The sequence below is a fragment of the Lathyrus oleraceus genome, chromosome 4 (assembly GCF_024323335.1).
Source record: "Lathyrus oleraceus cultivar Zhongwan6 chromosome 4, CAAS_Psat_ZW6_1.0, whole genome shotgun sequence".
Classification (NCBI taxonomy): Eukaryota; Viridiplantae; Streptophyta; class Magnoliopsida; order Fabales; family Fabaceae; genus Lathyrus; species Lathyrus oleraceus.
This window is the reverse complement of record NC_066582.1, coordinates 66,449,720-66,464,297: the sequence shown is the minus strand read 5'-3', so window position 1 is coordinate 66,464,297 and position 14,578 is coordinate 66,449,720. Positions and strand designations below refer to the sequence as shown.

General features: G+C 42.6%; 1 pseudogene; it reads left to right on the top strand.

Annotated features, from left to right (window-relative positions):
* The first annotated feature begins 2,561 nt into the window (after positions 1–2,561).
* Positions 2,562–2,661, top strand: LOC127077164 (uncharacterized; annotated as a pseudogene).
* Positions 2,662–14,578: the final 11,917 nt, after the last annotated feature.

Here is a 14,578-nt window from a genome sequence, read left to right as displayed (position 1 = left end):
GTCCGTATACAGAAAAGTCATCCATGAATACTTCCATGATGTTTTCGAGAAAGTCGGCGAAAATTGCCATCATGCATCTTTGAAAGGTTGCAGGGGCATTACACAGACCAAACGGCATTCGTCTATAAGCGAAGGTACCAAAAGGGCATGTGAACGTTGTCTTTTCTTGGTCATCAGGGTGAATTGGTATTTGAAAGAAGCCTGAATAACCGTCTAGATAACAGAAATGTGAATGTTTTGCTAATCGTTCTAACATTTGGTCAATGAATGGTAAAGGGAAATGATCTTTTCGGGTTGCTTTGTTTAGTTTCCTATAATCAATGCACATTCTCCATCCTGATTCGATTCGTTTAGTTATAGTTTCTCCTTTTTCGTTTTCAATAACGGTTATGCCTCCTTTCTTTGGTACAACGTGTACAGGGCTAACCCATTTGCTATCGGATATAGGATATATAATACCTGCTTCCAATAACTTGGTTATTTCTTTCTTTACTACCTCACTCAGGATCGGATTTAGTCTTCTCTGGTGTTCCCTAGAGGTTTTACAGTCTTCTTCTAACATGATGCGGTGCATACAAATAGAAGGGCTTATTCCTTTAAGATCGGTGATGTGGTATCCTAGTGCGGTTGGATATTTCCTTAAGATATGTAAGAGTTTTTCTGTTTCGAGTCTTCCTAGATCTGCATTAACTATCACAGGTCGTTCAAGTTCTAAGTCTAGGAATTCATATCTCAGATTTTTGGGAAGTGTTTTCAGGTCAGGGGTTGGTTTGTTAAGACATTGCGTAGGGTCCGGTGTTATTGCTAAACATTGGTTAGATTTGTCCTCTAAAAGATAGTCTGATGATTTGTCTTCTCCTAACTCTGCTTCTTTTATGCATTCATCGATGATATCCATGAAGTAACATGTATCTTCTATTGCAGGTGCTTTCAAGAATTGGGAAAGAATGAATTCAATTTTCTCTTCACCTACTTCGAAGGTGAGTCGTCCTCGTTTTACGTCTATGATTGCACCGGCAGTTGCTAAGAACGGTCTTCCTAGTATAATAGGCGTAGTATCATCTTCTCTAATGTCCATAATTGTAAAGTCAGTGGGAATGTAAAACTGACCTATGCGTACGGGAACGTTTTCAAGGATTCCTACAGGATATTTGATGGAACGATCTGCTAGTTGTACAGACATTTTGGTTGGTCTTAATTCTCCCATTTCCAGTTTCTTACATATGGATAAAGGCATAACGCTAATTCCGGCTCCTAAATCGCATAAAGCTTTGTCGATGACAAATTTTCCTATGTGACAGGGTATAGAGAAACTACCCGGATCCTTGAGTTTAGGAGGCATGTTTTGGATTATAGCGCTACATTCGGCAGGGAGTGTAACAGTTTCGCTATCCTCAAGTTTCCTCTTATTAGAAAGGATTTCTTTTAAGAATTTAGCATATGAGGGCATCTGCGTAATAGCTTCGGTGAACGGAATTGTAACGTTTAATTGTTTAAGGAGGTCAACAAATTTTCTAAATTGGCCCGCATCTTTGGTTTTAACAAGCCTTTGAGGGTAAGGGATAGGTGGTTTGTAAGGTGGTGGAGGTACATAAGGTTCCTTCTTTTCTAGGGTTTCCTTATTACTCTCTTCCTTTTCCTTAGGTTCACTTTCCTCAGTTGATTTCTTAGGGTTTTGGTTTTCTATCCTTGGATCAGACGGTCCTTCCACTTCCGTTCCACTTCTTAATATAATTGCATGAGCTTGGCTTCTCGGATTAGGTTGGGGCTGTCCAGGGAATGTACCAGTTGGGGCAGCAGTAGGTGCTTGTTGTTGAGCTACTTGAGATATTTGTGTTTCCAGCATTTTGTTATGGGTAGCCAAGGCATCTACTTTGCTTGCTAGTTGTTTAAGTTGTTCGCCAGTGTGTATGTTCTGGTTTAAGAAATCTTTATTGGTTTGTTGTTGGGAAGCTATAAAGTTTTCCATCATGATTTCCAAGTTGGATTTTCTAGGGGTATTATTGTTAGACATGGATGGATTTGGTTTCTGATATCCCGGAGGTATAGATGGGGCTTGATTTGGAGACTGTCCAGGTGCGTACAAAGCATTATTACTCTTATATGAAAAGTTTGGATGGTTCTTCCAATTTGGATTATAGGTATTCGAATAGGGGCTTCCTTGAGCATAGTTCACTTGCTCTGCTTGGATTCCAGTCAAGAGTTGACAGTCCGTAGGAGTGTGGCCTTGGATTCCACAGACCTCGCAATTCTGAGTTATAGCAACCACGGCGGCTGGAGGTGATACGTTTAAACTTTCAATTTTCTGGACCAAAGCATCCACTTTTGCATTAATGTGGTCAAGGTTACTTATCTCGTACATGCCAGTTTTCGTTTGAGGTTTTTCCACCGTTGTTCGTTCGGTTCCCCACTGATAGTGGTTTTGGGCCATGCTCTCGATAAGCTGGTAGGCATCAGCATAAGGTTTGTTCATTAGTGCACCACCTGCAGCGGCGTCTATTGTTAACCTTGTGTTGTATAAGAGACCATTATAAAATGTGTGAATTACTAACCAGTCTTCCAAACCATGGTGTGGGCAAAGTCTCATCATGTCTTTGTATCTTTCCCATGCTTCGAAAAGAGACTCGTTGTCTTTCTGTTTAAATCCGTTTATCTGGGCTCTTAACATAGCTGTTTTGCTTGGCGGAAAGTATCGGGCAAGAAAAACTTTCTTCAACTCGTTCCAGGTGGTGACTGAGTTGGAAGGGAGAGATTGAAGCCATCTTCTAGCGCTATCTCTTAATGAGAAAGGAAAAAGACGAAGTCGAATTGCCTCTGAAGTGACACCATTAGCTTTAACAGTATCGGCGTATTGGACAAATACGGATAAATGAAGGTTTGGATCTTCGGTAAGATTTCCAGAGAATTGGTTCTGTTGCACAGCCTGCAACAGCGAAGGTTTAAGTTCGAAGTTGTTTGCTTCGATTGCGGGCGGAGCAATACTTGAATGCGGCTCATCTTGCGATGGAGCGGCGTAATCTCTAAGAGCACGAGCTGGTTCTCCCATCTCGGTTAAAGGAGGAAGATCTTTGAGATCAGGAAAGTCTATAGGAGGGAGATTGTTTGCAGCACGATATTCCCGAATTCGTCGTAAGACTCGGAGATATAGCTCGATATCGTTGATTCGTAAATAGAGCGGTTCGCCTTGTGAGCGAGTGCGTGGCATACAAATCAACGAAAGAAAGAATAGAAGAAAGAGAAACCTTAGTCTCTACAGCGTAACGGAAGAGTTACGATATCGATTAAATAAACTTCCCCGGCAACGGCGCCAAAAACTTGATCGCTCGACTGTGTGAGTCGAGAATGGGATACAAACTGCAAGTGCACAGTTCTATCGCGTAGTTTTAAAAGATATCGATCCCACAGGGACTTATGAATCGATATACCGTTATCTAAGGTTACTACGTAAAGCTAAGGTAAAAAATGTTTGATTGTTTGGGGAAAAACTAAAAGCTAAACTAAGATCTAGATTAAATATTAATAAAACGGATATCGGTATGTAGTTCGTCAAAACTAGGGAATCAAGTCTTTGTCGGTTTCTTGGTTCTAAAATAAATCGTTTCAGTTAACTTTATTGGTTAAAGGTTTTATCTCAAACTCTCGCTCTGTTGAATAAACCATGATTTTATATTAATGTAGCTGTCACTTATAATTAAGTCAAAAACCATATTTTGAAAGCGATAAAGTTGCAGAAACTCTTTTTAAGAAAACACTGACCGTTTTAAACACCCTTATCTCAAACTCTCGCTCTGTTGACTTAGGTTATACAATTAAATCCAAATGCTTAACTCTCGTCCTCACATTCAATCTTTAAAAATACTTTTTGGAAAAGGTCAGAATTTAATTAACTCTAAAACTTGCTCTCGCCCTGATCTAGAATTAATGCCTAACTTACACTGTCCAGTTAAAACCTCAAACTCTCGCTCTATTGATTTTAACTTCTTTATGTCCTTTACTTTTGTAAAAAATCTTGTTATTAAACCTGTAAGTTGAGACCGTAAAAAGATTGATTTCAATTTTAAGTTTAAATAGACCGACTCAGTCTTGATCCCTTATTCTGCTTACTTTACATACCGATATCTAGGCGAATTAGCCAGACATGCTAAATAAACAAGAATACATATCATGCATAAACAGGCTCATTCCAGGCAGATAATATAGATAAATAATAAAACAAAATATTAAATAACGATTAAAGAACCTGAATGCGTAATACAATAGTCTTGAACACTCCACCACAAGCCGGTAGGATTTGTTCTTCGATTCTTCAATTAAACAATAAATTAAACCAAGGAAATAAAACTAGAATCTAACGTAAGGTTAGATCCGATAAAAAGTTGCACAATAGTTTCCGGTGTAGAAACTATTATGCGAAAAATATCTAAATGCTAAAAAGGGAAAGGTAAATTGCAAGGGAAAAAGAATGTAGAACTTGCAAAAGAAATAAATAAACAATGTTAAGTTGCTGGAAAAGAAAAATAAGCAAAAGCGTAAAAAGAAAGAAAATTGGCAAAGCTTCGGCAATGTGAGCGTGGAAAAACCGAGGAACCGAGGAACCCTTTTAGGTTTTTGAAGTAGCTATTTATATTGGTGCTGGCAACTGCTTTTCGTTTCCCAAGGTCTTCAACGTGGCTAAATGCACGGCGTGGATATAGGACACAAACTCCTCAACGTCTCTTCAAGTTTTCTGAGGGCGTTACTTGCGCCAAAAAAGTAGTGGAACGGTGTGACGCTCGTCACACCATGTGTGACGTCCGTCACAAGGTTGTTTTGCGTGACGCTCGTCACACACCCTGTGACGCTCGTCACACACCCTGTGACGTCCGTCACAGGCACAGCATTGGTGACTTGTGCGCTTTGGGCTGGGCTTTGGCATTTGGTTCCTTTTCTCTCCTTTTTGCACCTCCTTTTCTTCCATTTTCACTTGTTCTTCAAAATAGACTACCTGAGACAAATAGGAAGAAAATACCACGTAATATCTCATAAAATGCAGTAAACCGAAATAAATAGTCATAGAATTTAATGGAATTAAGTCCTAAAATATGATATAGTTTCGTGTTATCAACAACCAGTTCTGTTATGAGCATTGCTGATGTTACTAAGGTGACCCGTAACGGTCGAGTGTTTGGGTCGGTGTTCCCAAAAGTTGTAGAAGATTCAACAGTTGGAAAGAAGGTGGAAGTACCTATAGTAGATCCGATTAGCACTTCAAAGTGTCAGTCTGGTGAATCCAGCAATCTGAAGACTAATGATGATGATGAGGTACTTAGGGCTGATAAAAAAGTGAGTTCAATATGGTGGAGCAGTTGCTCCAAACCCCCTCAAAGATTTCATTACTATCTGTCGCAACCTGAAAAATGGAATGCGAAAAAAAACAACCGGCGAAGAAAGACAAGAGAGTCGCCACCGTGCGTTATTTATCCCAAAGGAGGGAAAGGAAACGCTCGAAGTAAACCTGGAAAAAGGAAAGGACAAGACAGGGTCTCGCAACCAAATCTTGGGTTCGGGAGTCGATTATGCGAAGGAAAGGTATTAGCACCCCTACGCATCCGTAGTACTCTACGGGATCCACTTTTGTAATTCTTGTCTAAAGGGTGTGGGTTTATCTAATGTGTTATTTACTAAAAAAAAGGGGTCAAAAGAAAATGACTCGCACGGATGTCGCATCCACTGCATACGTATCTCATCTGAATATGAGAATCAGAGTCTTCGTAGCTCGGCTACCTAGGGGTTAAGGGTAATTGTGCTCGCTAAGACATTGCGTCTTATGCCTACGTATCTCATCTGGAATGAGAATCAGAGCAAGTCGTAGTTCAGCTAACTACGGGGTTATGGATTGGGTTTTGGATGAACGACGTTACTACGCAATCTACCAGATGCTCAACCTTTGGAGACTTACTCGCCTGTAGTAGAAGGAGTTAACGTGTTCTTAGGAGAAGAAAAATTAATGAGTTGGTAGGATTAGGGATGCTCATGCAAAAAGGTAGTCCTTGACGAAGGAACCGCGCTACCTGTGGGGATACGAACACATACAAAACAAACAGTATAAAGTAAACGTGCCAACAAGGCAATCAGAATAAATCTCCCAAATGGTATCCCACAAGCAAAGTGGAATATCCAGCGAGCTATCCTTGCAAAAGTCATGTGAGCCTTCACAAAAACTCAACAAAAGGGTTAGTGAAACACGATAAGGATTAGGAGAAAACATGCTATGACAAATGTAAGTCAGATTAGAGCAAAACAGAAAAAAGCAAATGCTACTGTCACGATCGCTACTGTCTCGCCTAGCGAAGGCTTGGCGAAGCGTCACTGCGTGCTTGCCTAGCGAAGGTGCTAGCGAGCGCCTGCGGGTTTTGGATTTTTCATGGATAACAGTATGGTTTCAGAAACCTCAAACCCTGTGGCATATACTTCAGAAATTAAACGATTAAGCATTCAAGGCATTATTTATACACTCATACATAATTATGAAGCCGTGGGCAAAAACCTAATGAAATTCATCCATCATACCTCAAACATTCAGAGTATTCAACTTCAAAGCACAAAGGTAATGGGAATAAGGACAAACCTGATTGGAGAGATCGGTTGAAATCAAATGGCACGGCTGAATTTGCAAACCAATGTTAGGGTTTGCTTGAGCTGAAAGTGTGTGAGTCAGAATGAACCTTTCAGAGTTGCCTGGAGGTTGCTGCAAATTAATTCTCACTCTCTCTGTCTAGGTTTCTCTCCAGGTTTTGTCCAGGATTTTGTTTCAATAAAAACTCTAGTATTTATAGCCTAATATTGGTAGCTTAGTGGGCTTTTGAGAGAGGTCTAAGTCTTTTATTTATTTATTTATTTGTTTAAATTTTTTTTTTATCGTTTTCGTTTTCCGTTTTTCGTTTTTTTCGCTTTTTTTTTTCATAACACGTGGGCTTCGCCTAGCGAGCATGAAAGCTCATGAACAAACCTTTGCTCCTTCAAGATTAACGTTTTGACTGACGAATAGACCCCTGTTGGAAGTAACTCAAGTCTTTCCCTTGTATTGACTGACCATCTAAATAGAACCCACAAAGTGTCCTGGATGATGTTCAAGCTTCTTGGAGCTAATCCCGATTGACATGATAAAATGCAATGTATCTAATGTTAAATGACCTAAAAATGAATGCGTGAATAAGGAGGGCAAATTTTGGGGTGTTACAGCTGCCCCTATTCAGTCATCAGCTAGCCCGAGCAGGATGAAAGCGAACAGCTTATCAGACAAACATGGTGAGCTGTGATTGAATACCAAAGACAGACCGAAAATTTGCGCTCCGAGAACACCACAAAAATGCTGAAATACACCGCGCTGTTTATTTCTCTTCCGATCCTCTGGCTGAATCTGAATCAGTCTTCTGACTTAATCTGGAGTATCGATCCTCTGGCTGAATCTATACTCAATTTAGTCCTCTGGTTGGATGTTAATTTTGATCCTTGGGCTGGATACGGTTTCAATCTTCTGGCTAGATCTTCTTCGATCTTCTGGCTAGATCTTCTTCGATCTTCTGGCTAGATCTCCTTTATTTCGATTCTCTGGCTGAATCTATTTTCTTTTATTCTCTGGCTGAATCTACTTCGATCTTCTGGCTAGATATGAATTGTTTCGATTCTCTGGCTGAATCTATTTCCGGTCTTCGGGCTAGACCTGACTTCGATCTTCTGGATAGATCTTCTTCGATCTTCTGGCTAGATCTCCTTTATTTCGATTCTCTGGCTGAATCTATTTTCTTTGATTCTCTGGCTGAATCTACTTCGACCTTCTGGCTAGATCTGAATTGTTTCGATTCTCTGGCTGAATCTATTTTCTTTAATTCTCTGGCTGAATCTATCTATTTTTCGGTCTTCGGGCTAGACCTGACTTTGATCTTCTGGCTAGATCTGGATTGTTTTGATGATAAATTCCCATCATCAGGATCTCGCATCTGGGGCATGCGCTGGTTGACCCTCTTTCAAAATCTACAGTCTTCATGTTAGATATGCAGATTCGAGAATATCCCACTTTTGGGCTTCGTACATATTCTTCAGGCTAGAACATGTTATAACGACTCTTCGATTAGACTTTGTTTTTTTTAATGTGATCTGCGGGCTGGATCCTCTTGTAGGTTGATTTTCTGTTGAGCTGTCAATCTATTCCTCCAGCTGGCTTGCTGGGGAAATAACGCTTATAGTCGACTCTCTGGCTGAATCTTCGAAATGACCCTCAGGCTGGATCTCTGGAAAACGATTCTCAGGCTGAATCTTCGAAATGACCCTCATGCTGGGTCACACACACACTTGATCCTCTGGCTGAATCTCATGACTTTTGTTGTAAAGTAATCTTACAGTCTGCTTTGAAGAACCTGTTTATCAGCTTATGTGTATGTTTGATATGCATTCAAATGCAAATACAAATGTTATGCATGGTGCAAAAGAAAAAAGAAATCTGCTTGGGGAAGCAACTCTGGCAGGGAGCGGATCGCTGTATCAATCCTTGAATGCTCTGTGAGGAACGATCCGTCTGCCGGGACCGGGGAGCCACCGAAAATAAATCGGCCTTTTTTGAAAAGTTGACCTTGCTGGGGAAGTATCAACTATGGAAACTTTGCTTGGCGAGGCTCTGCGAGGAGAGTCTGTGAGGAAAGCACTTCCTGGGGAAATGTCGTAGGAATCGACCTTTGTTGGGGATATGAACTTGCTAATCGTCCTCAGGCTGGGGATTAAAACAAATCTGTTAAAAATAATAATCTGCTGGGGACAAGATGAACACTGGGAACACCACCCTCTTGTCTGTTGGGTATGCGACTACTCCGCTGTTGCTGGGAAGATACAGTCTGGCACTGTCGACTCCGCTGGGGATATACAGTCTAGATACTATCAACTCTACTGGGGATATACAGTCTGGATACTGTCAACTCTACTGGGGAACCTGCTCTACAGAGGAGAGGCTTTGTCAACCGCTTGGGGGGTGAGGATTCATGACTTGGCATCCGGTTCCTATGACCTGTAACCAAAAAATACACGTATGCCCCGGGGAATTACTCGGTTTGAATTCACCGTCCGGGATTAAGCACATTCAAAGCAATTTTGACTGTTTTCCTGCGCAAGTCATCTGCAAAAGCCACCATTACATTCAGATGCAATATGTTTCCTCAAGAATTCAGACATCTTTTGCAAACAAACTGATAAATGAAAAGTAAAGAGGCTTTTTAACTGAATTATTCGACTTTTGTTGGTTGAAAAATTTGTGCCAGGAATAGGCGAGTACATCAGGAAGCTAATCCCTGGAAAGAGGCGATCGCTGTAAATTGAACAAGAGAAACTATCCTAATGGCAATGTGGAAACGGGGTCCCACCGAGTTTCGACTCTGCTATGGCTCGTATGTCCTCAAGACGCTCTGCTCATCTTGCTTTCTGAAGTGGATGATTAGTCGATCTTTTACCTTCGAAGATTGCCGGATTGAATGAAACGGTGATATAACACGGATGAACTCAGATCGCAGTTATTCGCTTATTCCCTAACTTTTGCGTGGACCGCCCTTTTGGGTTTTCAATCCACCGGGATACCCTTTTTTGCTTGAGCCGCCCTTTCGGGTTTTCGACTCACCGGGTGTACATTTTTTTTGATTTTTATATCCCTAATTTTTGCCCGAACCTCTTCATTCTTTTTTTTGGTTCGTCGGGATGCCCCTTTTTTGCCTGGACTATTCTTTTTACTGTCCAGCGGGTCTATTTTATGCGAAGTATTTTTTAACTGCGTCTGAGTTGACAGGGGACAGGAAGTCTTCGCCATCCATGGTTGTTAGCATCAGAGCTCCGCCAGAGAAAACTCTTTTAACCACGTATGGACCCTCGTTGTTCGGTGTCCATTTGCCCCTGTGATCTGTGTTGGGAGGAAGAATTCTTTTGAGTACCAATTCACCGACTCGATACTCCCGAGGGCGCACTTTCTGATCAAACGCTCTCTTCGTCCGTCTCTAATATAGCTGACCATGGCATATAGCTGCTAGTCTCTTTTCCTCAACTAGGCTTAACTGATTGTATCCAGAACGGACCCATTCTGCTTCGTCCGGCTTCATTGTTGGTGCAGGGAAAAGTTATTCTGGCACAAAATGACATATGAACCCCCTCCGGTGTGATCAACACTGCACCAACTCCGCGACCATTGACGTTGACCGCCCCATCAAACATCATAATCCATTTGGATTCAGGGTCAGGCCCCTCCTCCGGGAGTGGTTCCTCGCAATCTTTTGATTGAGAAACATTATGTCCTCATCAGGAAAGTCGAACCTCATAGGTTGGTAATCATCAATCGGTTGCGCGACAAGATAGTCTGACAAGACACTTCCTTTGATGGCTTTTTGTGAAGTGTATTGGATGTCATACTCTGTCAGCATCATTTGCCACCTAGCAACCCTGCTGGCTTTTCAAAAATATACTTGACTTGATCCATCTTTGATATCAATAGAGTCGTGTGAGTCAACATATACTGTCTTAGTCGGCGAGCAGCCCATGCCAAAGCGCGACAAGTTTTCTCGAGCAGTGAGTATCTTTGTTCACAGTCGGTAAACTTTTTGCTAAGGTAGTATATTGCATGCTCTTTTCGACCTGACTCGTCATGCTGACCGAGCACACAACCCATTGACCTTTCTAACACAGTCAAGTACATGATCAACGGTCTTTTCCTCTCGACCTGTAGACTGGCCCCGATCTTGATCTCTTTCTTGTCGTCTTAGGTACCAATGTTGATGGTCTCAACCACCTCCTGATAAGGTGTGATAGCTCGGTCCTCCTGTTTCAACAACCTGGCTAACTCCTCAGGCAATTCACAATCTTCCTCAACCCCTTCTTCGGCTTGATAGATAGGATTGTCGAAGTCATACTTGGCCATAGCAGTGTCGTTAGCAGTGAGATCCGGGTGATCAATTTTACGAGGTGTTTTTTGGAAAGAAAAACGAAAAAGAAACATGAAAAAGAAACATTGTCGTTTTTGTAAAAGTAAAAATAATTGAAAGAAAGAGAACACAATTTTTTTTGCAAAAGCTGTCCTTTATTGATGATGAAAATAATTGCGAAATGTAACTAAATGGATGGCCCTACAGATGAGTCATTACACCTTGGTCAAAGTGTAAGACTTTGTTATGCATGTGATAAAAGGAAAACAATAAAAATTACTCCTTCAGTAGAGTAAACCGGACGACTTTTTCAGATGACCAATTGTCGAGCTTTTCTCCTGGGAGACACGGGCGAATCCAGCTATCTAAGTCACAGTCGCTGTCAGCCTTGTCTTCGTCTGCAGCATTGACGGTGTGGGGAGAAACCAAACCCCCGCTGGAGAAAGTACCGGCTTCATTCTTCTGAGACCCCGGAGTATACCCCAATCCAAACTTGTCTTCTTTTATGATTGGCTCCACAAATTTGCCCTAGCCTTGGGCATTACCAGCCTTAACCACTTCGACAGCTTGCTTGTATGAAGAGATAAAAGTCCCGACCTTCTCAGACTCAGGTGAAAAGACAGTTTCGGGCGCGACCTCACTGATGTTTATGGCTTCGAAGCCCTGACACAGCATCTCATGCATCTCGCCATCCATCTCCACATACTTAAATGTAGACAGGTGGCTAACAAAAATATCCTCTTCACCATAGACGGTGACGATCTGACCTTCTAGTCCATATTTGAGCTTCTGGTGGAGAGTAGAAGTAAGAACACCGGCAACATGAATCCAGGGTCGACCTAGCAGACAGCTATAGGCAGGCTGGATATCCATCACATAAAAGGTACTCTTGAATACATGCGGTCCAATCTTAACTGGCAACTCAACTTCGCCACAAACAGCTCGCTTAGAGCCATCAAAAGCCCTTACAACTAAATTACCCGGCCTCAGGGTGGCGTCATCGCAATCCAACTTCGTTAAGGCTTTCTTTAGGAGAACATTCAGAGAAGAACATGTATCAACCAAAACATGGGAAAGCACCGTCCCTTTGCATTCCATTGTGATATGCAAGGCTTTGTTGTGATTCCTGCCCTCAGATGTTAGGTCATAATCGGTGAAACCTAGCGCATGGCTAGTGTGTACATTCGAAACTACCGACTCCACCTGGTCAACAGTTATCTCTGGGGGAACATAAGCCATATTCAGTACTTTCAACAAGGCTGCTCTGTGTGCCTCAGAGCACATCAATAGTGAGAGAATGGAGATCTTTGAGGGTGTCTGATTTAGCTGGTCGACTACCTTGTAGTCACTTTTCTTGATAATCCTCATAAACTCATCCACTTCCTTCTCGAATACAGTCTTAGGAGGAGCTTCCTCGGTAGTAACCTCTTCGGTGGATACCTGTTTTCCTTTAGCCTTGGCAGCTGCCTCAGCTTCAACATTCGTGCGCAATGTTGATGGTGCAAATAGGCGTCCACTGCGAGTGAAGCCACCAATTCCTCCAACATTGTCTACAGTGGAGCTACCAATGTCAATGTCTTCTTCGTTAACTTTCTGCCCCTGGCAGCAGATATCAGCCCCATAGTGCCACGGGATAGCATTGTCTTTCTCATACGGAACAGGTCCTGGTACCGTGATGGTGACCGGACCAATCAAAGTCGGTTGAGGGTTGTCAGAGTAAATTGGTGCTGGACTTTCTGGGAAATATATTGTTGTCGGAGCGGGTCTCTCGGGAACATATATTTCTTCAGGAGTGAAATAAAACGTTACTGTCGACACATCATTCTTCACTGGACGAGTCTGATCGAACTGAAGACAACCTTCATCTATCAGTTACTGAATACCCCTTCTCAAACTATCACATCCGTTCTCGGCGTCTTGACAATTTCTGCACTCTTCCCCAGAGCCCGGGAAAATCTGTCCTTTCAAGAGTCGGTCTTTGACCACCGATAGCGAAGTCTTCACTTTAGTCACATCAGAAACCAAATTCAAAGTTTCCCCACTATCAACAGCATTAATCCTCTGCCCGCCGTGAGCTGGCATCGGGTTTTGGATAACATTAGGCACCGGAGAAAAATTGATGGCCTGGGCATCTCTCAAATCTTGTACCTTTAGCTGGAGAGCCTTGCAATTATCTGTAGTATGGCCAGGTGCGTTGGAGTGAAAAGCACATCTGGCGTTGACATCATAACCTCTAGGCAGATTATTGGGATCGACCGGTGGGGCCAGAGTTCTCAACGTAACCAGATTCATGTCAATCAGCTTGGGAAGTAATACAGAATAAGGCATTGGGATTGGCTCAATGACCCGGTCCGCCTGCCTTGGACGTTGTTGATAGGGTCTCTGCTAACCCGGATTACCTCCTTGTTGTTGATTGTTGTACCTGGGTTGCTGTTGTGGATGATACTGCGGTTGAGGAACAAGTGTTGGAATAGTGACTGCGGCCACTTGATCTTGAAAATAATTAGGGCGTCCTCTGCCCCTGCCTCTGCCGGCATATACAACACTCGTCTCACCTTCTCTTCTTTGCTGACCGTTACCAGCAAACGGTTTCTTGGGAACTGATGAGTTGGAAGCACTGTTTTCTTGAATTCGGCCCATCTTCAATAGACTCTCGATCCTTTCTCCAGCAATCACTATCTCTGCAAAGCTGATTGACAAACAAGCAGCCAATCTCTCGATATAATTGCCTTGAAGAGTGTTCATGAACATGTCCGCCATCTCCCTTTCAAACATAGGGGGTTGGACGGATGCAGCAATCTGTCTCCAACGCTGAGCATATTCTCTAAAGGTTTCCTTGGCAGTCTGAGACATTCCTTGCAACAAGGTCCTATTTGGAGCCATGTCCAAGTTGTATTGATATTGCTTGACAAAAGCCTCTGCCATGTCTTTCCAGCTCTTGATGGTAGTACGAGACAAATGAGAATACCATTCACGAGAAGCTCCAGTTAAACTGTCTTCAAAATAGTACATCCACGGCTTTTCATCTTCAGTGTGAGCTCCCAACCTTTCCAGATAAGATTGGAGTGAGTGCGTGGGCAAGAAGCCCCGTTGTATTTCTCAAAAGTAGGGGGTTTGAACTTGTGAGGGATCCTTACTCCCTGAACCAGACCAAGATTGGTGACATCAAAACCTAAGGAATTTTGAGACTCCAAAGATTTAAGCTTCTCAGCAAGCTCATCCATACGGCGAGTGGTCTCGAGGGCCTCATCGTGCAAAGAAAATTGATCATATTGACAATCTTCAGTAACGGGGCGCCCGTTAATCTGAATCCCTTGATTCACATTGTACCTTCCGCCAATACCATTCCCAACATTTCCCGAGTTGCCAACATTACCCGGGTTTCCATCAACATTTGCGTTACCCGCGTTTCCAGTGTTCACAGGGTTATCAGCGTTCCCAGGGTTACCAGGGTTCCCAGGGTTACCAGGGTTCCCTTCAGCACTTGGTATTTCCACCTTTGGATCGGGCCTCAATTGCTCAACCAATTCCTTCAGCTTCGCCTGGCCTTCTGCCATACCAGTCATCAATGTCATGAACTGATCCATCCTTTCACGCATATCAGCCAGTTCTTTCTGTATCTGGTCCATTGCTAGTCGTGGACGGTTTTC